This window comes from Lissotriton helveticus, chromosome 7, assembly GCF_964261635.1.
Source record: "Lissotriton helveticus chromosome 7, aLisHel1.1, whole genome shotgun sequence".
Taxonomy (NCBI): Eukaryota; Metazoa; Chordata; class Amphibia; order Caudata; family Salamandridae; genus Lissotriton; species Lissotriton helveticus.
In genome coordinates this window covers 1,070,804,137-1,070,829,073 of record NC_136068.1, presented here as the reverse complement: position 1 = coordinate 1,070,829,073, position 24,937 = coordinate 1,070,804,137, and the positions used below count along the sequence as shown (strand labels likewise).

Sequence of the window (24,937 nt, the reverse complement as noted above, 5' to 3'; positions counted from 1 at the left end):
AGCTGCCTTGGTTTGCTAATTATTGTTAATTGCTATAAATCTCACTACCCCTGTATATGCCTTGTGCTGATGATCTCAATGTAACATAATATGTTAGCTATCTTGTTACACTGGCATGCCATGATACGTTCTAGTAGCTCCATAAGATGGTGTTGCGCTGGTGCATGTTCATGTACTGACATAAGACAGCAGTTATTTTGCTACACCTCTATGGTACGTCATTGGTCTAGTAGTTGCCTAAGATGACAAAACTCTATATTGCTTTGCGACAGTTAATCATCTTAAATAATGCCTGTTCTATATGACTTTGTTTTAGGAAAGGGAGGTTATGTGGTGATCGATTTTTGAAGAATGCATTTAATACTGTGTTGGCACATTATGGATTGAATATTTGCATCTTCCAATTGATGAGATGCGAATTAGAATTGAAAATAGTTTTTGCTGTTGGTTTGAGGCTGCTAACCTGAACTAATTCGGAACCTGCACCTTTTTGCTGAATTAGTAAGAAACTTCCCACAAGCTCAGAGTAAGCTTATTGAAATTTGTCTTTACTGCCACATTCGTAAAACAGTTGCTGCACATACAACTATGTTGAGACATTGTTACAACAATTTGGAGGATATTTTCCTGGATAACTTGACATTTATTTGCATCTCTATATCCAGCCAAAATAATTTTGCAACTGTGAGCAGATGTTAGCCTCAATGTTGATCTTTGTTGCCTAGGGTTATTAAGAGAACGGATGGTCGGTTAATTATAGACTATTATAATCATTGAATTATAGAACATTATATATTCTATATGTAACAGTACTATGAGTGAGTAGAATCTCTGTTTGCTACCCTGCGACCCCTCATTCCAAACTATTGGCTCTTTCAACATCTGTTTCACATAGAATTGGAATGGTTTTTTTAAAGCTAAAACAACGTGTTAAAATATATATAGGTTTCTTTTGACAACAGAATGTGAAGAATATTTTGATAACATGACAATTCAAATGTACCTTGTTTGGGATTTTAGAGTAACGTTTTTGCACTAAGGTCAAAATTCGGACATGTAGTATTTCTCTTCCAAATAATGGTTTGATGGGCAACTGAGTGCTTCCATGTTGAACACAATTGATTCAGTTGTAACTTTGTGGAATATGGGACAATATTAGAGGTGGGCTAAGTAAAGTAAACAATTAATTCATGTTTATTCAGCAAAGGGAAGTAATTATCTAGGCTAGGACTACAGTTCAGATAATGGTTCAAGATAACTGATTGAGTGGACTGAAACGTCCACAGTTTAGCATCAATTGGACAACTACCTAAGAATTGCCATTTGCGCAATTTTTATCATGAGTTGCTTTTCTTCGGCCAAAGATTATTTTAACTTTGTATAATCTTCAAATGTGATATGTAATATTTATGCTGTGTTGATTTGGATGTGCTTGGTCCAAGTAATTTATTATTGAATATGTAAAATCGAATATATTTTTGTTGGGACGGAAAAGTACTCTGCATGGTTATGGACATGTACCCCTGCCCTGAGTGCCCAACTGTACTGTGGTCTGGATCGCTAATACTGATTCTTTATGTTGTCATAGGCAAACACGGATCATGCATGTGTCCCATGATATTGTCCTGTCTCAAGTATTGCGGTCTTGTTGGATCGGAAGGGGTGCCCAAAGTGCTACACTCAAAGTGGTGGTAGGCTACTTACTGCCTTCACCAAGAATTAAGCAGCAGGAACACAGTGGTGACAGCATACCCTGTAGTGATCGGTAGTAGTTAACAGGTCCTTTTTAACCTGTGTCACTGGATGAGGCCTACAGTCTCACTCACCTTTTTAAAAGTTCTGCTGCTGTGCGCTTAACTCACCCTTGGCTTTCATCAGTTAGATGTAAAGTGCTGCACAATACAGGAGTGGAGTCTCTGTGCTGAATGTATGTGTGCCTCAGAAGGGTGCAGTCCCGGGATAGAGCAATGCTGTGGAGTGAATGCATGGTTAGTGCATGTACTGGGTGGATGTATACCAGAGAGGAATACATGAAATGTAGTGCTGTGCAGTGCATGTACAGTGAAAGCATGTGCTGGGTATATTTGTGCTTGCGAGAAGTACAATATATGAAGGGTGAAGTGCTGCGAAGTGCCTGCATGATGATTGTGTGTACTAGCAGTGTATGTGCTTGCAAGTAGCACAAAATGGCACAAGACGGAAAGGCTACTGTACTGAGCAGTGCACATAGAATGAATCTGTGGGCTGAACGTACATGCATCTGTGACGGACAATGCATGGAGGTAACAGTACTTTATAGTGTGTGTGCTATGTCCATACATTGAGTGCAAGTATACCTGTAATAGTACATTACATGGAGAACCCTGGGTTAATGTTTTGGTAAGCCCAGGTCTGCCTGGTGAAGAAATGAGGAGTAGAGGAATTTCCCCAGACAGATTTGTGTATTGCTGCATTTTTGTGAACTGGGTGGGACACACTGGAGGAAGGCAGCGAGAGACCCCGCCCCCCCCCCGCATACTTCGAAAGAGTGTTCTTTGATTTAGCGATAGATCACAAAGAAGGGTCATGGAAAAATCTCAGAAAGGCGATGGACCTGATAAGGGAAACATAAAGAACAGGGCTGGTAGCCCTGGGTTAACCTGTTGATGCACATATCGCTGTAGCTGACATCCAGGTGTGAACTCTAGTCACTCCCATGGCCTGTGTTGTGGGACTATCAGCTCTCAGTCTCTCTCTCATACACACTTTCAAGAGGAAGAGGAAGAAAAGTGTGCAGAACCCAACAGAAAACTTCAAAAGACCCAGACCCTAAATCACATTTGGTTCTATACATTGGCTGTAAGAAGGGGAGGTTGAGACCCCAATATTGGCTATCTGCAAAGCAGCCAGATAGGCTGTGTGAGGAGAGGAATCCCTGCAAGACGTCTGCATGTGACCAGGACTGGGGTCCAAGGCCTGTGATCTCCCTGCTGGGTGAGGGGTCACCACCCAGGTAAACTGAGACCACCTGCTCTGGAGTCTGGAGCCTAGTGCTTGCCTGCGTTCCAAGACCAGTGTGCCCTGTGAGAAAGAGGGGAGCATTGGAGAAAGTGAGGTCCAGTGGGGAGCCCAATCGAGTGACTCCCGGTACAAGGTGTAAAGAGATGGCTGTTGCAGCGATCAGGTCGTTGCCCATGTGCAAATCCCAGTCGACGACTCCCATATATCGGGAGAGGTAGATCATGTAGATATCCATGAGAAGAGTGCATTGTGGGACGAGTGATGCTGTGCGATGCCTGTGGTGGTGACCCGTATGCCAAGATGGGCCACCATCAAAGTAATTGCCAGAAACGACTGGCCGAAGTCTGTTTGGAGCCTAGCAGCGGCCCTGTGTGCCATGAGGAGCTGCCGTGGTACAGCCCACAATGTGGTGAGTGCCAGCGCCTTGACCGAAAGTGCTATGGCAACCTCGTATGCCAAGAGGGGCTACAAATAACTAAGTGATTGCAAGGATCGGGCCGTTGTTCAAGAAATGTGAGCAGTAACCCATAGGTCACCATGTAGCAGCAAGGATTGAGCCGGAGCTGCACCATAAAACTGAGGACGATGCCAGGTGTGCATCGTTGTAAAATTTGGAACCCCAGCAGAGAGCTGAGATATCCAATCCACCCCCGTGTGGGGATAACAAGATTTACTGTGAAGAAGCACCGCAGCATCTCCGATTGCTGCTGGAGCCGGCCGTGTATGCTCAGGAGAGAGCTGTGTGCAGCCAAATCTCTGAGCATGATCAGAGGGGAAACAGCCTTTACACCGTGGATTGAACCACGCTGTGCCCTAACAGCGCAGTACGAACCATGGATGCGCCTTTACAACGCATTCTTAACCACGCAAGTTGTTACAATGACTTGCCTTAAGGAAAGAGTTGTTGGATTGAAGTTGAACTTTAAGTTCAACACTTTCCCTATTGTTGGACAGACTGGAGTTGGAATAGTAAATTATACTATTCCAACTCCATTGCTTTTCCAAAGGCAAGTCGTTGTAATGACTTGCAAGGTAACGGAATGCGTTGTAAAGACACATTCTTTGTTCAGACCTTGTTATTACGGCAGGCGTGATTAACGTCTGCGTCCTTCTGACATACAACTCGGCCAGAGCAGTGTGAGTGCCCGTGGTTGGAGCACTTGCTGGGATATTGCAAACCTCCTCGCTGCTGAAGCAGGTAAAACTGGTTTAGGACCTATCCGGCCCCAGAGGACTCGCTGTTGAGGGCACTGCAGCATCAGGGCGCTTTTGACTATTTTATGAAGAGTTGGAGTGGACTACTGAGTTAAGGCTTACTAGTAAGCATTCCCTAAATGCGGCCACCAGTGAATGATGACCACATTATAAAATGCGGGTGGGATAGGGATTTGCTAATAAAACGCTAGAGCCCTAACTTCAAGTGGAAATGTGTTATTGTTTATATATGTCGTAACATTGCTTTGAATGCATAGAGTAAAAAATAAAATGCTTCTTATTATTATATAAACAAATATTTGACTGAACATTGATTTATTTACACTGCTGCGCATTCTTTGAATTATGAGTCATATTCACTTTTTTTTTGTTTTATGTAGCGTGAACTAGACCTGATGAGGGTATCAGAGCGCTTTACAGAAGTTACATCAAAAGTTGCATGCTAGTCACCTAAAAATGAGTATCTTAGATGAGATCGTATATGTGGTAAGTTCAAGTTGAAGGTCAGGGCATGTGTTAGTCATTCTCTTTTAGCGTTCATCAAGCATCTTGGTAGATGGGCAGCTTCTGGTTGGTATCAGCTTGCATCAGGGCTGGGATCAGGAGAGAGTTTTATTCATTAGAAGTAGTTTGACTTAATTTTTGAAGGAGGTGATGGAGAGGTTCATTCTGATTGCTTGGGGCAGGACGTTCCATATCCTAGGTGCTAGGCCAGAGAAGGTGCGTGTGTAGGTTTTCTTTTTCCTAAATGTTTGTGGTTTCAATAGCAGGGTGTTGGTGCTTCTCAGAGTTCTGCTATTGCCTGATAATTCGAGTTTATTGGCTAGATACTTTGGCGTATTAAGGTGTAGGGCTTTGTGCATCATGCATGCAATTTTTAGCTGTGCTCTTGCCTCATAGGGGAGCCAATTCAGTTCCTTTAAATCCGGGGTGATGTAGTTGTTCTTTCTAGAGCCAGTGACGAGTCTTGCAGCCGCGTTGAGTGAGGATCTTAGAGGAGCCAGATTGGATCGCGGCAAGCCACATAAGGTCGTATTCCCATAGTCTATTCTGGGTAGAACTAGAGATTGACCGGCTGTTTTTAGGTCGTTGTGATTGAGGAAGGGTTTTAGCTTTCTGAGAATGCTCATATGAAAGTTGGCTCCTCAGCTGGCTGTGCTGATGTGTTCCCTCATGTTGAGATTCTTGTCAAGTATTATTCCCAATGATCTTGTGGAATGTATAATGTGAGGTTTGCAATTGAGGGCTGTTAGGTGTGTCATCCAGTTTACTATTGCAAAAACAACAAGTGATGGACTGAATGTGGATCAATGTCACACACTCCCCCAGTCAAAAGATCTGGGCCCAAATCCATCGTTTTTTTGCACTCCACACCACCCTGGGTTAGACAATGGCGATATGCAAATCAGCTCTGACCCTGTTGCCCCATGGGAACAGTCCAGTCCGAACTACAAAAGCCATGTCCTTCCCAGAACGGAATCAAGCATCCGAGGACCGGACCGGTTTCGAGGTAACACCTCTCTTCAGCCCGGCTAGCTTGACTCCAAGTGGTGTGGAGTGCCTGGGACCCACGTCTGGGCATCCCCAGCGCACTTAGGGCGGCAATTGCAAAAACAACAAGTGATGGACTGAATGTGGATCAATGTCACACACTCCCCCAGTCAAAAGATCTGGGCCCAAATCCATCGTTTTTTTGCACTCCACACCACCCTGGGTTAGACAATGGCGATATGCAAATCAGCTCTGACCCTGTTGCCCCATGGGAACAGTCCAGTCCGAACTACAAAAGCCATGTCCTTCCCAGAACGGAATCAAGCATCCGAGGACCGGACCGGTTTCGAGGTAACACCTCTCTTCAGCCCGGCTAGCTTGACTCCAGAAACCGGTCCTTGGATGCTTGATTCCGGTCTGGGAAAGACATGGCTTGGTAGTTCGGACTGGACTGTTCCCATGGGGCACAGGGTCAGAGCTGATTTGCATATAGCCAGTGTCTAACCCAGGGTGATGTGGAGTGCAAAAAAACGATGGATTTAGGCCCAGATCCTTGTACTGGGGTGAATGTATGACATTGTTCTACATTCTGTCCATCAACTGTGTTTTTTGCAACTTTCACCCCGAGTGGGCTGGGGATGCTCAGACGTGAGTCCCAGGCTCTCCACATCACTGGAGTCAAGCTATCCAGGCTGAATGAAGGTTGATAGCCAGAAACCGGTCCTTGGATGCTTGATTCCGGTCTGGGAAAGACATGGCTTGGTAGTTCGGACTGGACTGTTCCCATGGGGCAACAGGGTCAGAGCTGATTTTCATAAAGCCATTATCTGACCCAGGGTGGTGTGGAGTGCAAAAAAACGATGGATTTGCGCCCAGATCTTTTGACTGGGGGAGTGTGTGACATTGATCCACATTCAGTCCATCACTTGTTGTTTTTTGCAATTGCCGCCCTAAGTGCGCTGGGGATGCCCAGACGTGGGTCCCAGGCACTCCACACCACTTGGAGTCAAGCTAGCCGGGCTGAAGAGAGGTGTTACCTCGAAACCGGTCCGGTCCTCGGATGCTTGATTCCGGTCTGGGAAAGATATGGCTGTTGTAGTTCGGACTGGACTGTTCCCATGGGGCAACAGGGTCAGAGCTGATTTGCATAAAGCCATTATCTGACCCAGGGTGGTGTGGAGTGCAAAAAAACGATGGATTTGGGCCCAGATCTTTTGACTGGGGGAGTGTGTGACATTGATCCACATTCAGTCCATCACTTGTTGTTTTTTGCAATCCAGTTTACTATGACACCATGTCATTGTGGTGGGGAGATTAGGAGAAAGTCAGTTTTGAGTGCATTGAGTTTGAGGTGGTTTTTAGACAGCCAGATGTGGGTTTTTTGTAAAGTTGTGTTGAGTAGGCATATGTCGTCGGGCGATGACATTTCTAGGTATAGTTGGGTTAACGGTTCCATGAATAGATTGAATAAGGCAGGAGATAAGGTGGAACCTTGAGGGACTCCCACAGTGACCGGTGTGGTCGAGGCTAGCGATTGCTTAATCTTGATTCTTTGAGTTCGGTTTTCTAAGAAGGAGGCAAACCACTTTAGGACGGCTCCTGATAAGCCCATTCTGTGTTTAAGTAGGTCCAGCAGACTTATATGTATGACTTTATCAAAGGCTGATGATAGATCTAGGAGGATTAAGAGGCAGGAGTCGTTTTGATCTAGTATTCTGAGTGCGTCATTGACGATGTGGGTCATGGCAGTTTCCGTGCAGTGATTCTGCTTGACACCTGTTTGGAACTGTTCAATGAGTTGGAATTGGGCTATATGGTTGCATAGTTGGGAGTGGACGCACTTCTCCAGTAGTGTTGCTAGAGTAGGAATAGTGGATATTGGATGGTATTTCCCTGGAATTGTGTGGTCATCCATGTTTTTTTTTAGAATGGGGATTACCTGTCCTTCTTTTAGGCAGCTTGGATTGGTTCCTTGCGATAGAGATGCATTCACTACCTTTCTCCAGATGGGTATCAGAGCAGTTTTGATCTCGCAGAAGATGTTGGCTGGAAGCGGATCGCGGAAGTGGTTTAATGGTTTTAGAGTTGTTATTAATTTGAGGATGTCATTTTCAGCAAAGATTTTAAAGGTGTTTCATGACGCATTGTTTTTGAGGGTAAGATCATGCTTAATAGGTGTTTGTGCCGATTGTGGCATGTTGGGGTTATATTGGGGCGACATTGGGAGTTGTTCATTTGCTGTAAGGAGCTCTTTTTCTATCATTTTGGATTTTTTCAGGAAGTGGGCGGCAAAAGTGTTGCAGTTGGGTTGCGGGTTGGGGCCTACAGATGAGTTGGTGTGATGTTGAGCTGACTGAAGTTTAATAATTTCGAATCGTTTTCTTGGTCGATTTCTAGCATTGTTTAGTTGGTCTTTGAAGAAGTTAGCTTTTGAGATTCTGATGTGTTTGTTGTAATTAGTCCTCCTTGATCTTAGTTGTTGAAGGTGTTCTAGGGACGGTGCGTATCTCCAGGTCCTTTCCGCTAGTATTAAGTTGCGGAGTTGGTCGTTCAGGTTCCTGTTGTACCAGGATTTGGAGTCTTTAGAGGATGGCTTTTTTAGTTGAAGGGGCGCCACTGTGTCAAGAATGTTATTCATCGAGTTATTGTAGTGAGTTGTGAGTTAATGTACATCTGTCAGGTCCATTGGTGGCAATAGGAATTTGTTGGTGAGGGAAGTTAGGTCATTGCGGTTAATGTCATGGGTATTTCTTGGCCATTGTTTGGGCTTAGTTTATGTGTCTTCGTTGGTTCTGTGATGAGGAAGGAGAGGCTGTGGTGGTCCGTCCGGTCACAAGGGATGATCGATTTAGGTATGATGGAATTTGGTCTGCCAATGATCAGACCCAGTGTTGCGCCTAGGATGTGCGTTGGGTTATTGCAGTATTGTGTAAGTTTGAGGTCAGTTAGGAAGGTTTTTAGGCTGTTAATTGTGGGATCGTTAAGGTCATTCCAGAGAAGGTTGAAGTCACTGAGGAAGATTTGGGGGCAGTGTTGCCCCAGGTTGGAAGAGATGATTTCCATGATTTGTGCGGTGAATGCAAGATTTTTGCCCGGAGGGTGGTAGACGAGGTGTAATTTACATATGGGATTGTTGTTGCTCACAATGTTTATGCCTAGGTATTCGCAAGTGTCAAGGTCACAAGATTTTGATTGAGTCCCCCCTAGGTTGTTGCGGTGTATGCAGGCTATGCCTCCCCAATCTTTCCTGTCTATCGGCTCTTACTATTTCATAGCCTGGGGGGATTAGAATGTCCAGGATTGGTGCAGAATCGATCTTTAACCAAGTTTCAGTTAGAAGGAGTAGGTCAAGGTCATGGGCGAGGATAAGGTCTGCAATGTCAGCTGCGTGTTTCCAGGTCGATCTGCAATTTAGGAGTATGCATTTCAGGTGGGTTTTGGTGTTCGAAGTGGTTTTCTCTGGGATGAGTACTGGTTTGAGGTTGGCCTTGTTTAACTCTCTGGTGTTTGGTTTCTGTTCTCTGTACGGATTTGATCAACAACAAAGAACACAGGGGGTCTAAATGCCAGTTGATCTGGCTAGGCTATCCTTGAAGACTGTGAAGTCAGGTAAAGAGGTGCCCAAGTCACCACAGACCAGCCAAGAACAGGGAACAACTCCCAATTTGGAAATCCATGAAACACTCAACAAACTCAAAATAGATTCAAAAGTCATGAACAAAATCCATACCAACAAATCGTGGATTACCATCAAAAAGACTTAGGGCCAGATGTAGGTAATTCATATTTACCGACTCTTAAATACCGAATTTTACCGATTCGGTATTTAAGAGTCGGTAAATATGAAGGGGGGAGATGTAGGTATTACAGAATCTGTAAATACCGAATCTTTAAGATTCGGTATTTACAGATTCTGTAAATACCGAATCGGTATTGCCCATTGATTCCTATGGGCCTTGAAGCCCATAGGAATCAATGGGCAATACCGATTCTATAATTACAGAATCGGTAAATACCGATAATAGCAAGGGTGCAGGGGGTGTCACTTTGACACCCTCTGGCACCCCAAAGACGGGCATGTGAGCCATGCGGCACACAGACATGCCCCAAGGGCATGTCTGTCTGTCACATGGCTAGGGTGTGCATGCACACATGTGCATGCACACCTGGATTCGGTATTTTACCACACAATTGGATTGTGTGGTAAAATACAGAATCTGTAAGGCCTGTGGCACTCTCAGGAGTGCCACCTACATTTGGATATACCGAATCGGTAAAAAATACCGATTCGGTATTTTACAGAATCAGTAAATTTACCGAATCGGTAAATTTACCGATTCTGTAAAATATGCCCCTACATACCAATTCTTACATACCGGTCGGTAACGGCCGAAAATACCGATTTTCGGCCGTTACCGACCGACCTACATCTGGCCCCAAGTGATCAGTCATATCATCTGGCTATACACCTTGTGAATAGGCTAGTCCCTTGATCATCGTACCTGTGTTCACTAATTCCCAAACATAAGTGCTCCCAAATAAAATTTGTTAAATAATTTACTCAATATTGCTCACCCGATATGACAGGGGAAAGGACCTCACCTCACCTGGACCGTGCTCAGGTCTACGAGGCCCCACTCTATGGATTGGAAAAATGCAAATCGTCATAACCATCAAAGATTAGCTATCATAAGGCGGTCCATAGATATTCATGGACCAGATCCAATACTATCAACTGATTGTGTGGCTATCAGTCTCGATGATCAAGGGACTAGCCTATTCACAAGGTGGATAGCCAGATGATATGACTGATCACTAAGTCTTTTTGATGGTAATCCACGATTTGTTGGTATGGATTTTGTCCACGACTTTTGAACTTATTTTGAGTTTGTGAGTGTTTCATGGATTTCCAAATTGGGAGTTGTTCCCTGTTCTAGGCTGGTCTGTGGTGACTTGGGCTCCTCTTTACCTGACATCACAGTCTTCAAGGATAGCCTAGCCAGATCAACTGGCATTTAGACCCCCTGTGTTCTTTGGTGTTGATCATATAGTGTAGCTGGGGATTCTAACCAGGTAAGGGTCTTTAAACTGTATATCCCTTTGACCCTCTCTCCACTGTTTGTTGTGACTGTATGGATTTGAAATGATTGTTGAGATGGGGTTTAGGCTATGTGATAGGTCAGGTGTGCACTTTTGTATGTATGGAGAATGGCTTGGATGTCATTGTCAGATAGAGAGATCTTGGTTTTGGTCAGTCTCGAAGGAGCGTCGTGTAAGGGAGCGGATCGCCAACTAGTACGCTGGGATATTTGGGTACTGAGCGATTTTAGTGATAGTCACCATGATGCAAGCCTTTGTCATGAAGGATCGGACTGTTACTCGCAGGTGAATCTGATGGCCCCATGTTGTGGGTTAGTTTAGTAGTGATGCTTGTTAGATTCTGCAGGTCAGATTTTAGTAGTTGTTGTACCTGTGTAATTTCAGCCAGTCTAGACTCAATCACGGCGTAGTAACCGGAAGGTGGCGTTTGGGGCATGGTGTACTGAGGAGTGTGTTTTCCTTGAGCCTTGATGGCTAAGAGGGGGAGTGGTAGGAATGGATGGGGATTTGGGTTTGGATATAGGTTTCAATTCAAGCCTTTCCTGTGTAGCGGATTTAGTGGAAACTTTGTTGTCCTTGTGCCTCTATAAGGTCCTATCGGAATTGTGAAGAGTGCCTGTGTTGGGGGGGTAGCATAGGTGGTAGTCTCTAAATTGTCTGGTGTAGTGGCTACGATGCCATAGTGTGATCTGGTAGGTGTGGTGTCGGGAGGTGAGGGGGGCAGTCTGTGGTGGCTGCACTGTAGGCGGATATAATCTGGTGCTGGACAAGTGTTGATTTGGGGTCGTCTAGCACGAGGGTTGTCTTATTTTTATTTACCTCCTGTTTGATGGAGGGGAAGAATTCATTGAAGAGGTCTAGGTTGTGGCCAGAAGCCTGTATGAGGATGATCCCATTGTTGAAGATGGAGATGGATAATTTTGCCTTGAGTGCAGTTGAGTGGGCTACTGAGAGCCTTAGGTTGTGCGCTGTTTTCCTAGATGTAGGTATAGCGAGCATCGCGAAGAATGTTTTTTTCCATTGGCGCTTTTTTTTGTTTTTAAAATATGAAATCATTAGTTATGACCCCTTTAGATGTACTAAAGTATTGGTCGCATATAAGTGTTTCTGGGTGGTGTTTGAGAAGTCTATGTTTGAGGGCTTTGGTCGCTTTTTTTGTTGATTAGGTGGGTAGTTGATTTTATGGGCGTTGCGTCCGTCTGAATTTAGGATGTTGTTGAGTGCGCAGTTTGATGTGGGGTCCATGATTAATGGGAGACCTCCCAATCCTCAATGGTAGTTGTGGGTAGGGGACGCCTACACTATGGGAGAGTTGGTAGATTATCAATAGACGTCAAACAGTTGGACTGGTTGACTTTTGGCCTTGAGTGAGTGGGGTTTCCCTTTGCAGAATGGGGTACTTAGTTGTGAAGGATGGATCATCTTCATCATTCTTGTAACTTTGTTGTGTTTGAATGGGAGCAGTCCGTACAATTCCAAGATGGCTGACTCTTTAGCTGAGAAAGCTTCTGCTAATGTGCTGGAAGTCCTATTTCCCTTTTTGGTTTCCAGCTTAGGTCCTCCTTCTTTTCTGGGGAGTGATGGGTCAGTCCTCTTTCTGTGTTTGCTTGTAGGGAGGGCTTGACTATAGGTTGTGGGAGCCCAAAGGGGTTTCCAAAATGACTTCCAAGAATGAAGTCACTACACAAGATGTCCCAAATGAGTAGGACGACAGTTCAGCACATACCAGAGTTTGGGTAATGGAACTGGCCCAAGAGGCCAAATGCTCAGGTTCACCATTAGCCCATCCAATGCTTTAGGGTCAAGCAGGGACATGCCCTGGTTGATTGATAAACACTGTGTCCTTATTGTTTGGATACTCTCCTGTGCCGGATCGTGAGGGCAAGCTCCTCGTCAGAGTGTAAAAAAATATATAAATAACGCTTGCTCCCATGCTCCTAGGCTAGGGCCAAGCAACAACTGGCAGGCTCCCTCCACACGCCAGACTGCTTGTGATCAGCAACGAGTGACGCCCTCACCTTGTGTCCCACAGTGGCCGGTCCCACCGGTCAGAAGCTCGCGTGTGAGACTGCTGGCACATTGCGACCAATTTTCAATGTTACAGACAGCCCGCTCATCGGCTCCGAGTTCCCAGTACAGTCCAAGCCAGTGTTTCACTCCTCCTCACCTCACTGACTATGGTCGTGCGACGATCGCACTCTCCGCCTCATCGCGACACGATCAGCCTGTCGCCTCATAGCTGCCTGCAACTCGCCTCTGTTGAACCATCCACCAGAGGAAGCACGGACGTCTATGACGGCCCGGTCAGATCATCCACAGTCTTCACATCCATGGCTCGCCAGAGCAGCACTGGCCCAGGGCGTCGCTGACCAGTCTCGAGAAGTCCAATCACAGAATGTGCGTGATCGGAGCACCAGACAACCCTCCAGTCCAGGGGGAAGTAGGTTAGCACGTTTTCTCTGTTTCGTAGGGCAGTTGGAATGTCTGTTAACGGGGATAATCGCAAAAAGCTGATCCCCAGACCAGGAGCCTCCTACAGGCTCGACCCTCTGGTGGCTATCTTGCTCAGTCCCTCACTGACCTGTAGTCACACTCAATCCCCCTCCCACCCCACCTACCCCCTCCTGAGGGAGCCTTGGCTATCACAAGTGCAGTGTGGCCTAGTTGCTCAGGTTGGGCCCTGGGACATCAGGAGCAAAATACCTCAACCCCCACAATTGAGGCGAGTAACCCCTGTGTGCCCAGTGGGCCTCTGAAAGGGGTTCTGACAATTTTTGGATTAGATATTGATAGCCCATTATCATAATTTTACTTGTGAAGGCTCATTTAGTTATTGAATACCTTGAAAACACTGTCCATCAATTGAATATATACTACAAATTAATCTAATGGCTAGTGTTGAAATAACTCTAAAACTAGTATGTTTATAGGACCCACAGAGGTGCCTCTTTGATATATGGGACCATGATCCAAACCCTTTTATTAAATTGGGTGATCCCTCTTTATTGTATGTAAACATTATGGCATCTGTTATTCAACGAATAAAAACCATGGCCTCACTACCCATCAATAAACGTTATGGACAACACATAAATGGGATATTTTGTCAATGAGTAGAAAGTCTTCCCCGTAATACCTACTCTACTTAAGGTATTATTATTGGGTTAAAGCTCCATCCATTTTTAAGTAAACATATACACCTTGAAAATTTTCCCCACTTACAAGATAGATTGTGGCACTAGATAGGAAAACCGCCAATGTCAATGACTGTTTGCACTAAATTTTATCTTCCAAAGGAAGTTGACAAAGCGACTCACCTTGCCACTTACATAGATGTCATTGATTAGGAGGAGAAAGAGGTGTGGTGACATGCTGATCTCTTGGGTTGTGGAAGGATCCAGTGCAGGCTTGCTGGGGGATTTGCTCATGGTGTTGGCCCCCAGGATGAAACCTGAAAGCAAATAGGAAGAAGAACACAACATCAGTGTTAGAACTACACGAGGGTGTTTATGCAAGAGAAGGATTGACCTCATTCAGTCACAGGTGTGATGCTTTTGCATTACTGTGCTGCAGTAAGCCGTATTCAAAGTTGTGTATCCTTAGGTTTTTAAAAGAAATTTGAATGAGGTAATGAGTAGGCCTGGGCGGAGTTTACGGAGTCGTGCTGAGCGGAACTCCTCGGTGTGGTTAAAAAACTTGGTGCACTACTTGGAGTTCTACTGGCAGGTGGAGTTTACTGGTGTGCCCGATCACTTTCACGTTTTCCATCAAAAGCATTGCAGAGTATGTCCTAATGTTCCAAATCGCACACAAAAGGCACCACACGGTTCGCATGGGCATATCCATCTTGGTTTCATACTCTGTTTATGCTGCTGTGCCTGTTTTTTTAATCCCTGTTTAACCTTTGTAATCCTCTGCCCTCCTAATTAATCTAACCCTAATTTTTATTTATTGTATTAGTGTGCGTTGTTTTGTCTGTGTATTTTAAGTTTAATTGAAGAACAATGTGTGTTTTTTCATGGCTTTTTGTTTTTATGTTTATTTTTCTTCCATATGTTTAATAACTTATGTATTTCATCTTTCCTTCCTTCCTTTTCCTCAATCTTCACCACAACCAGCGCCATGGAAGAGCAGGGCGATCAGTGGAGCAACGGCGCCGCCCCCCGAACCCCAGCAGCAGTCGCCTACCTTGCAGGTGGCACCGCTGGCTAGGTGTGCAGCCCTCAGCTATCTTCACCATGGAGGAGGTGGTAGCACTAGTTTTTTTTGTGCTGCGCCACCTCTCCTCTATGCTGGCAGCAGTCGCAGCAGTAGATACCCCCAACAGGAGCATCTGCTGTGCTGGGGGAGGGTGCACCAGTACGTGCAGTGCGCTGGCTAGGTATAGTGCACCCTCCAGCAGCTGACGCACCACTGAGCGAATATTCTTGACCGGGAGCAGGACTTGGTATTGAGATTCCGGGGTTCGGTGAGTATTATGAATTATTTGTTGTGTTTATGTTCTACAATGCTAGCAGTTTTTCCTGAATAGCATGTGCTCTACCTAGCAGGTAAGTTAAGTTTAGTTTACATTCAGAATATTATTATAAAGTGATCCACTTTCAGCTAGGCTTGTGCTCATCACTACCTAATCGTACTCATCATCGGTGCTCACTTTGGTTGATGAATTAGGAAGCCATTACAGACTCTTCTGTCCTCCTGTCACTGTAATGAATCAGTGATATCAGTTAGTAGCATCTTCTGTGCCCTTCTTTATGCAGCTCGACAGTTCAAAGCTATTGCCATGTGATGTGTAGTATGCATCTATGCTTTGCAAAAAAGGGAGACTGAGTTGGTCCATCAAGGGGATTGAGAAATGAGAATAGAATCGAAGATCATTCATTGCAATACTTTAGCTTCAAATTTAGTTTTTGTTAAAGAAATTTGGAATAGAGATTTTTTGGATTAGTATGGCTAGCTCAACGATAGTGAATAGAATCTAGACTAGTACTATCGGAGATCGGTTTTAGATAAGTACAATGTGACTGTGTTTGCCTGACATACAATTTTTGTGGAGATTAACTGAATCACTAATCTTTTCATCTTTTTCTTTTCTTAAAACAGCACCCAAGGGGAAAAAGAGGGATGTTGTGGAGGCGGGTGCGGGAGCAGCTTGGTCAGGAGGATACGCCGACCACCAGCGCCCCCTGCCTATGGCTCTGCTAACCCCAGTAACTCCTATTTTTCATTGTTAAAATTTCCCTAATGTTGGGTTTTATGATTTGGGTGGGTTTATGGTAATATCTTGGGATATTGGAATGTTGGTGCTGGGTTCCAGGCTTGGAATTGCTGCCTGGAACCTGGTGTTGCTGACAAGAAATAAAGTTGCCTGCCATCTTCCTTTCACATGGCGACAAGGACAGGAGTTGAACCCACATGTGCAAAGCATATTGGATTAGCACTTTTTCCTCTACCCAGTATGCTACATTTAAATTTTGCCTTGTTTATTTTTTTTTGCACTCTCTTTTTTATTCCAACTCCCCTATCCACTTTTAGTTTCATTCCTGTTATCCATGCATTTTTTCTTTCATCTTTTTTATTTTGGTAGCTGACTTTTTCTGGCCTCTACTAGTCTGTAGTTCACTTATATTCTGCTTTGTTGGTAATCTTTCTATCTCCCCTATATATCTTGTGTTACTGTAAGAAAAGAACACATTTTTGGTACTCAACTGTGAACCATGGAGATTGCAGGCCCAAGTAAGGTAGTTTTATAAGTAATATTCACCATGTATGTTTGTTGAGAAAGCTTTATTTTTCTGGCTCATGCTCTAACAGTTAATGAAAGAGTGGCCATGGTCATAGACCACCCCCCTTAATGTTGTGCTGTGTAATTCATTCATACAGTAACCCAGCAGTTTTCATGACAGTGCATCATGACTGGAAAGTATGAGGTCCCATTGCATTTGCCAACCAACACCATATGTCTTTTGTTGACCATTTCTCCAACCCTTCATTGTACTTCTATGACTGAATCATCATGATCATCATAGGTTAAACCTCTACCCCTCTATTACGAAAAGATTTTGGTAGGCTTCACTACCAGGCTTTTCTAACATTGTCAACCAACAAGTGAAAATGTTCAAAGTGATATTTTTGTTAAGATACTGCAGTGCTAACCGAACTGAAGTGATGTATGTATTGCAGTTGTATTTTTTTGTTGAAAAAATTAAGGGGAGGCATATCTGTCATCTAAAAAATGTATCATGTTTTATTCTAGCCACACAGACCACCAGTGACACCAGCTCAAATGCCGATGCAGGAGGAGAGTCCGTTAAAGGGATGGATGGATGGGTGTAATGACCGTTGGAAGAAAGGGTGGATATTGAATGGATGGATAATGAATTGGAAATTTTGATGAAAGACTAGATGAGAGAAAGTAAAGCTTAAATCACGGTGGTTGTGGATGAATTATAATGAAAGGATGAACTAATATTTAGATTTCTTAGATGAATAAGCAAGGCAGCTCTTCTCAAGTTGGGGCATGTTGCTCACCTACTTCACTTACGTTGTTTTATGGTTATCAAAGCTATAGTCCAAAGTGGGTGGTATATTTTTTACATTTTTGTTCTACTCCCTTGATTTACTGTATTTGTTACGCGAGGAAGATGTATCTAGTCCACCATCATTCATCAGCCCCATCTCCACCCATGCCATTTTGCCACCCATGACAGAAGTACAGTATGATTCAATTTGTGACTGCAGTGTTGGCTGTGCAATGAGCATCTGGTTCAGTTAATGCAGCATTTACAAAGTTTTCAATAAATTGCAAACTGAACACACAAGGAGTTTTTCCCTTTGCCCACCCAGACACCTCTTAGTACTATACTCCTTTATGCTTTCTTAAGTTCGTCTATCCCAGCCTACCGAAAAATTGAGAAATCCATTTTTGCCATGTGCCACATTTTATAGCTAAATGAAGTAATTTCAAAATATATTTCATGGCATCCATTTTCCATCATAGATTTATTTCACGCCTGTTCAGATTTTTCCCTTTTGACTTCCGTCAACTACAGTGACTGAGTAAGCCAAAACTTAATATTCACATGAAGAATCGATGATCAGTGTAGTGACACTAACCTCTCTAATCTATAGCACAAGCTCTACTCTACCTGCCTAATCCCTCTACCCTACTCTGCAGTGGAGTAAGTCAAATATCCTTTCCTTACTGACCAGCAAATGAATTTGTTGGAAATAATTTGTGGTGGTGGGCGAGGCCAGTGAGTAAAGTGGGACTAAGTGCATGATTTGATCTAAAGTTTGGCATATGGGATACGCTGTGACGTAGGTGCCAAATACAATCTATATAGCCAGTTCCTTTCTCTGTATTGTAGTGCATAGTTTTCCCCAACGTCTACTTATGGCAGACAGGATAATATCCACATTTTATACATGAGGTGTGTGATATATTATCGTATTCTTTATTCAGCTACCTCTTTCAAATAAGGGTAGAAAGAGAAAGCATTTGGAGAAGAGCAGGGCTATTGAAATTAAAAATAGATAATTGTCAACTACAGCTTCCCCAGTTGCAGACAATAGCAAAATACCTGATGCAGTGGCAAGCAACGAGCATACCTCCATTATTTTAGCACAACATACAACTTGTAGTCCATAGTGCACAATGCCCTACTCATTAATGATAGGTAATTTATTTTTGTACTCAAAGTGTCTGTTTAGTTACTTGAAAAGCCTTCAGAAGAAAAATAAATTAAATCCCTGTTTTTTTAATCCAATGTTGTTGTGCCTTAATACTTTTCTGCCACACAGTCAATGCTTTTTATGGGAGGCATGTAAAATATAAAATTGTGTTTTTGATTCTCCTAATCATAATCACATCAAATTCCAGTGGCCTTAGGGGGCCAGCAATGTACTGCTACCACCCGCTAATTTCAAACAATTGTTTGCACAGAGCATTATTTATAATTTGTCTTTTTTTTTTTTCTCGATATAGCTACACCTTCTGGTCCACCCGTAGCACTCAACAGGCATGAGATAGTAGCCCGTCTGCGGAGGTAGAGGCTGGACCATATCCAGCAAGAATACCAGTGACTGGTGGTCCTGGCTGTAAGAAGAAGAGGTGGAAACAGCTGCCTTGCATCCATGTCCCAGTGCAGCCAGTCACCCTCTGCCTCCAGCCTTTTAGCCATCCCATAGGTGGTGCCAACTCCAGTTCACACGGGCCCTGACAACAACTGCTGCCGCCCCCTCCTGCTCTGATAGGACATTGTTGCGGTAGATTATGCAGTGGCTGGATGCTATGGAGATCCGTCTCGTCAGGATGGAGCAGAGCCTGGACCAGCTCTGGACCCAAATAGACAGTGCCCTTTTCTAGTCCTTTTTTATTTTGTGTTTTGGTGGCAGGGACTTGTTTGGGTTGGAGAGGGTGGTAAGGGAGTTGGGACCCTTTTTTTAATTTGTTGGACATTGGTGGTTGAGTCAATTTGTTTGCAGAGAGGAGTGGCCTGTTTATAAAAAACAATAAAGGGGAAAATTATTATATTTCATCAAAATCTATGCCTGAAGTAGTGTTTATGTGATTTACTTTTACTTTGCACTGCTACCTTTAGTTTTTACGCAGCTTGTTGGTCTGTTTGTAGGAGTGTATACCACTCAGTTTTAGTTACTTATACCTCTGTACCTATCTTAACCATTAGGGGGATGCTGCCATGACCTATAATGTCTACAACAACTTAGATAAATTATTACTTGCAATAGAAATTAGTTACTTACTTACTAACCTAACTAGCTCCCTTCACTCCATAGTTGTCTTACCTGAATAAAGATGAAGGAATAACAGGGAAGGCATCACAACGTCACAAGCGAAGTCCCACTCCCACCCAGGTGAGCTCCAACTGTAGGATTAATAGGAAGGATTTTCCATCGCAGGCAACTAAATGGAAATAAAAACACTGTGTTAGTGGGTTATAAATTGTATCAAAGCTTTGCAAAGAATTGAGACCAGACATAACAATTGAGATATGACATAACAAAAAATTCCTGATAGTGATAAAATAACACAAAATAGCAATTGTAACTTCTGAACAATGGGGAGCTACTATTTAATTAAAACTAAAGTGACGAACTCCTCGAGTCATGAAAACTGGAATCAAAGTCTGAAGTAGAGAAGTTCAGGAGTTTATGGTTATGCAACACAAGGCCTGAATGATGATGCTGACGACTGATGTTCTCCAATCTATATCTAAAATATGTATCACTTTTATGTGTGGGTGGGTAAGTGGGGCCCAGTGTGAGCTATTGCTTACGGAATAGATGAGTCGGTGTTGCTTTCACCACATCCGCCCCACCAAGTGTGTGATTCCCTAATAGTAAATTAAGCCACACCTCAATACATCACACAACCCGGGGGGGAAGAGGTTTATTGGTTTTATGAGTAGATGGGAAAGGGGATTTGGGGAAAGATTTGAGAAAGACAAATACTACACAAGGATAACAGTCATCTAAGCGATGAGCAGCACATCATCGTCATCAATCGGTTGTGGAAGGAAACCTGGGCCGGCATGAGAACCGAAACAGGTCCTCAAAAAAAACTTGGTCGGCCCCTGGGAAGGTATGGGGTGATTTAGTAGCAGAAGGCTTTCTGCCACTTTTGTTGCTGGGGGCCGATATTGCAGTTAAGCTGCAATATCGGCCCCTGGTTACAAAAACTGCCCCCCTGGGGTCTAAAACCAGCCCCCACCCTGGCGGCCCACCAGGGAACACCCAGTGCTCGCTACAGCTAGTTCGGCCCTGAAGGAAACAAGGAATGAGTATGACACTGTACAGTTAAATGCATTGCAAACATTCCTTCTGCCCCCAGAGATACAAGTTATCAGATATCCAAATATTCTGACTTGTTGGTTAGAAAAAATGTAATTATGAAGGAGTGCACCCACCCACCAAGTTCTCCAAATATGATTGTTAAAAGAAAAATTATACTGTATTGCATATTAGGTGGTGCATCTGTATTCTCCTCGGGAATGTTCATCACTCTTGGGTGCCGGTCTTGACTGATCTGGTAGGTAAGCAGGAGTGTTTAGCTCAGCTTTCGGCTTTTGTTCATGCAGGAGACGAGAAGGTCTGGGGCTCTAAACAGAAACTGTATTTTAGAGTTAAGGAGAAGGACAGAAAGAAGGTATACTTCATGAGGAGTGTACCAAGAAGACTCAGAGGCAAAGCAAAAACAAACAACAGGACTCAGGGTTACAAAAAACTCCGCCAAATTCCACGGAGCTCCGTGCGCGAGCGCAGGACGGCTTGGCCACCCTATAATTAGCACTAATTGAATAAACTCTGCCAGTCTGTGCACAGGATTAATCAAATCTACTACGCAGCCGGTACAGCACTGAACTCCTTCACATTTACAATAGGCAGAGCCCGCTCTCTGACGGGAACTGACTGGCATTCCACATCAGGCTTAAATCGATCAACACGCATGCAGAGAAAGAATACAGAGGAAGTAGTAGAAGTAGTAGTAGTTTTAAATCTATACTACTGATTTGCATTGCGTTTTAATCCTGTCAGGCAGAGCACTTGAATAAATTTGAGGTTGTGCATCTTACCTAGGCAGTTTTAACTTCCTTTTCACCTTTTTCTTCACTATAAAATCATTTTCTTTCTTTTTTGCGCTGCACCCTTACTAGCCCTTAAGACTCACATATGGGATTTAGTATCCATCCCTCATAATAACTGCAAGAAAACATCTCTGAGCTCCTTCATCACAGTGAAGAAGTCGTAGCTCCCAGTGGGACTAGGTTTTCCTACTGGTAAGGAGGAACCCATAGGATGAAGCATGTCACCTTCGGGTGAGTGAGGGTTCTAGTCCTTAAAGGATAATTTCCCCTTATTGTTTATTCCCTTAAATCATCAGTATTTGTTTGATTTTTGTTGAGAGAGGCTTGAAAAACGGTTTTATATAGCCCCATAGGCTTATGGTGCACTGACAAGACCCGGGTGATATTGTGTTGTTCATGTTATATAAAGGGGAAATTTTGCCTCGCAGGTCTATAAACGTGTTTCCCTAGGACCCTAACCCCACCTTTGTTGTTACAAACGTGAATAAGTCCCAAACTGGGCAGAAGTACTTTTTTACTGTGCCGCTGCCTGAAGAAGAACTGGAGGTAGGTGGGCATGTCGTCAATTACCTCTCTGCAGTGAATACTTCTACTGCGGTAGGGGTTGGTGCAGGTCTCAGCTGGGGCTATGTAAATATGGGAGCTAGTGGTGCCATCTCTGCCACATCCCTTGAAGCGGGTTCAATAGCAATGTTAGACTCCTCTGTGTCACCTTCCACAAAGACTAGCTCATTGTCTTCTTCCTCCTCATCATCCCCTTCCATAATTCTAAGGTTTTCAGGAACATTTATTTTCCCTTGCCTCTCCTGACATCTCCTGGGCTCTGCTGGTGTCCACTCCAAGTCTGTATCACCATCATCAGAAGTTGTGCTAGGGGAAGATGGTAGAGTAGTAGCATTTATTTTCCTTGTTGGAGATTTGGGAGCCAATGGTTTTACAAGAGGATGTTTTTGGTCAGCAGGAAGATCAACCTCCTCTACTGCTCCAACTTCAGAAAGATCTACTATTACTGGCTGTGGCTGCTGTCCACTTTGTTCTTATTCCTGAAATGACTGGATACTACTTTGCAAAAGGGACAAATCCAAATTAAAGTCACTGCTCGTTGGCGTCGCTATGATTATAGTGGCTGCCTAACTGACAGACATGGTCCTGGGCTTAGGTTGTGGTGGTGCTGTTGATGCAGGAGTACTGCTGCCAGATAGCTCCCCGGAGGACATTGGGGCAGGCACATGGCGTTGTCAAAAAAAGGTTTCAGCCAACTCGCAACTGGTAGAAAGCATCTTCTCCTCACCGACCACTTTCTTTTGAACAACTTTCTTTGGGGCCATCTCAAAGTTCTCAGTTGGCAGTGGCATCAAGCTGCACAACTGGAAGAGATTGAAGGACTGACTTGTAACGTCACTGTGCAGGACTTCCGTTTGGCAGTACTGTGGGTGATGTCTCTGCTCTTGTGCACCTGAAAGCAAACAAGCAAGAAAAGCATTTACTGAAACATGACATTGTTGCAGTTTGAATTAGTACAGAGAGTGGCAATATTAGTGTGGCTGGTTACTTAGGTGATAAATAATAACCACTTTAAAGTCAAACCACCATACCATAAAATGTAATTCCCAATCAGGATAAAACACACAATAGACAGATAGAGCTCTTTTCTTTATGTCCATAAAGGAGACAACCGTGACACACAGGAAACTTCATGGGTAAATGGAATAATAATCTTTTTTTAAATTCTGGTAAGTTTGTGGATGTATGGCAGGCAATGTAGTTCAGGGCAAAATGGAATAATCATTTTTAAAAATGGATGATTCTGATGTGTGTGGAGTGTACCGCAGTCAGGATGTCCAGGAGGAAATGGAATTATACCTAAAAAAAAAAACCTGAATGCTGCTGCACCTATGTTGGATGGATGGATGGGTGGATGGATGTGTGAATGGATGGATGGATGGAAGGCTGAGTGGATAGATTGACCGAGGCAAAATGAATTTATTTTTGTAATTATTTAAAAATTTACTAAATGTAAAAAAATAACTTTTTTAATGTAAACATATGTCAACAATTACAAACAAAGTAATAAAAAATAAAATAAAAAATTGAAATTAAAATACAACAAATTAAAAAGATAAAATTAAGGGCGTGGCCAAGCAGCATGGCCGACAGGACGTGAGCTCCACCAGCTCCTGGCCTGAGGACCCTGGAATCCTGCTTATTTATCCTGTTTGGGCTCATTGACCTTGAAATCGGGAATCGAGGGCTCCCCCACCAGAGGTGGCCCCTTAATCAAGCGGAGGAAGCGGGAACCCGCGAGTGCAGCCGTGGAAATTGCTGGCGCTGTGGTGCCCCGGACCTCTGCCTACGCGAGGTCGGGGTCTGCGGCCTGTCCCTGAGAGAAGACGGAGAGGCGGACCTGCATACCCGTGATTTCCAGGGGGCACGGCGCCGCTTTTTCAGTCTACGGAGCCCGCTGTCAACTGGGGCTCCGTGTTGGAGGGGTCTGGAGGCTGCCGGCGGGTACCGCGGAAGACCTGCCCTGATTGGCGTCGATCCCAAGGCTGCGGTGATGGCCGCGAAGGCCGGCCTTCCTCCCTGGCGCCACTTCCTCCGTATCGCGGGGGACTCCTGACCCGGCGGACACTGCCTGTGAAGGGGACCCTCTCTGTCCTGGAGGTCCCGGGAAATCGACACGACGTCTGTGGCGGAGGGCTGGGGGCAGTCCTGATCGACAGAAAAGCACTGGTCTGCGGCCCTCTCTCCTGCTACGCCGGTGCCTCGACTCCAGGTGGGTGCGGCCCTTGAAAACAGCGGAGGGCCCCGACCTACTTGTGGAGGGACTCGCTGACCCTGGACGGCTCGCCGCGGTGCCCCGCGCCGTCTGTGGCCCGCTGGAGGAGGAGCCGGGTGCCCGGGAGGCCGCGACTGTGGGCGCTGTGGTGAGTGGAGATGATTCGGGCTGCCCGCTCCTATATGCTGACCTGAACACCCCGGGAGCCGGACGGTGAGGGGGGCCTGTACCCTGCAGCAGCCTGCTCACTCTGCACATTTCTACTGGGGTATTGACTGTGCCACATTACATCTGTTGCCGCCACTTGAACCTGGCGGATCACGTTCCTTCTCTGGGCGCCTTCGGTAGGGGTTGGCTGTGGCTCCATACTGCCCCTGAGGCCGTCACAGTGGTAATCCCGGGAGGGCCTGACTGTGTGACGCCCTGCACGGCGCTGGTGACCTGGGGTACCCTCAGTATGGTCCTCCTGCTGTGCACATCCTGAGAGCTGGCCCGGGTGGAGCTGGTTCACGCCACACCGCGGTGAGTCTGAGGACGACCGGACTGCCTCGGGGATCTCCTGCATTGCCGCCCCCCGCTTCCTCCCCCCATTGGCAGTGTTGGGTGTTCAGTGGGGGAGGGTGGCCTTTACATCTACTGTTGGGGCCAAGACGAACGTAGCTGGGGGAGGACTTTTTCACCCCGCTGGAGTACTGGTCGGGACGCTTCGGATCCTGGCAATGCGCAAAGACAGAATGTCGCGCTC

General features: G+C 44.9%; 1 long non-coding RNA gene across 3 annotated transcripts in view; it reads right to left on the bottom strand.

Moving 5' to 3' along the window:
- LOC144767229 (uncharacterized) overlaps nt 1-24,937 on the bottom strand; it is a 353,258-nt gene that overhangs the window by 260,174 nt on the left and 68,147 nt on the right. For all 3 annotated transcript variants that reach the window (XR_013598106.1, XR_013598108.1, XR_013598107.1), the window contains 2 exons: nt 19,615-19,732; nt 14,124-14,257 (listed from right to left, as the gene is read on the bottom strand). This is a non-coding gene — a long non-coding RNA (uncharacterized LOC144767229). The remainder of the gene's footprint in view (nt 1-14,123; nt 14,258-19,614; nt 19,733-24,937) is intronic.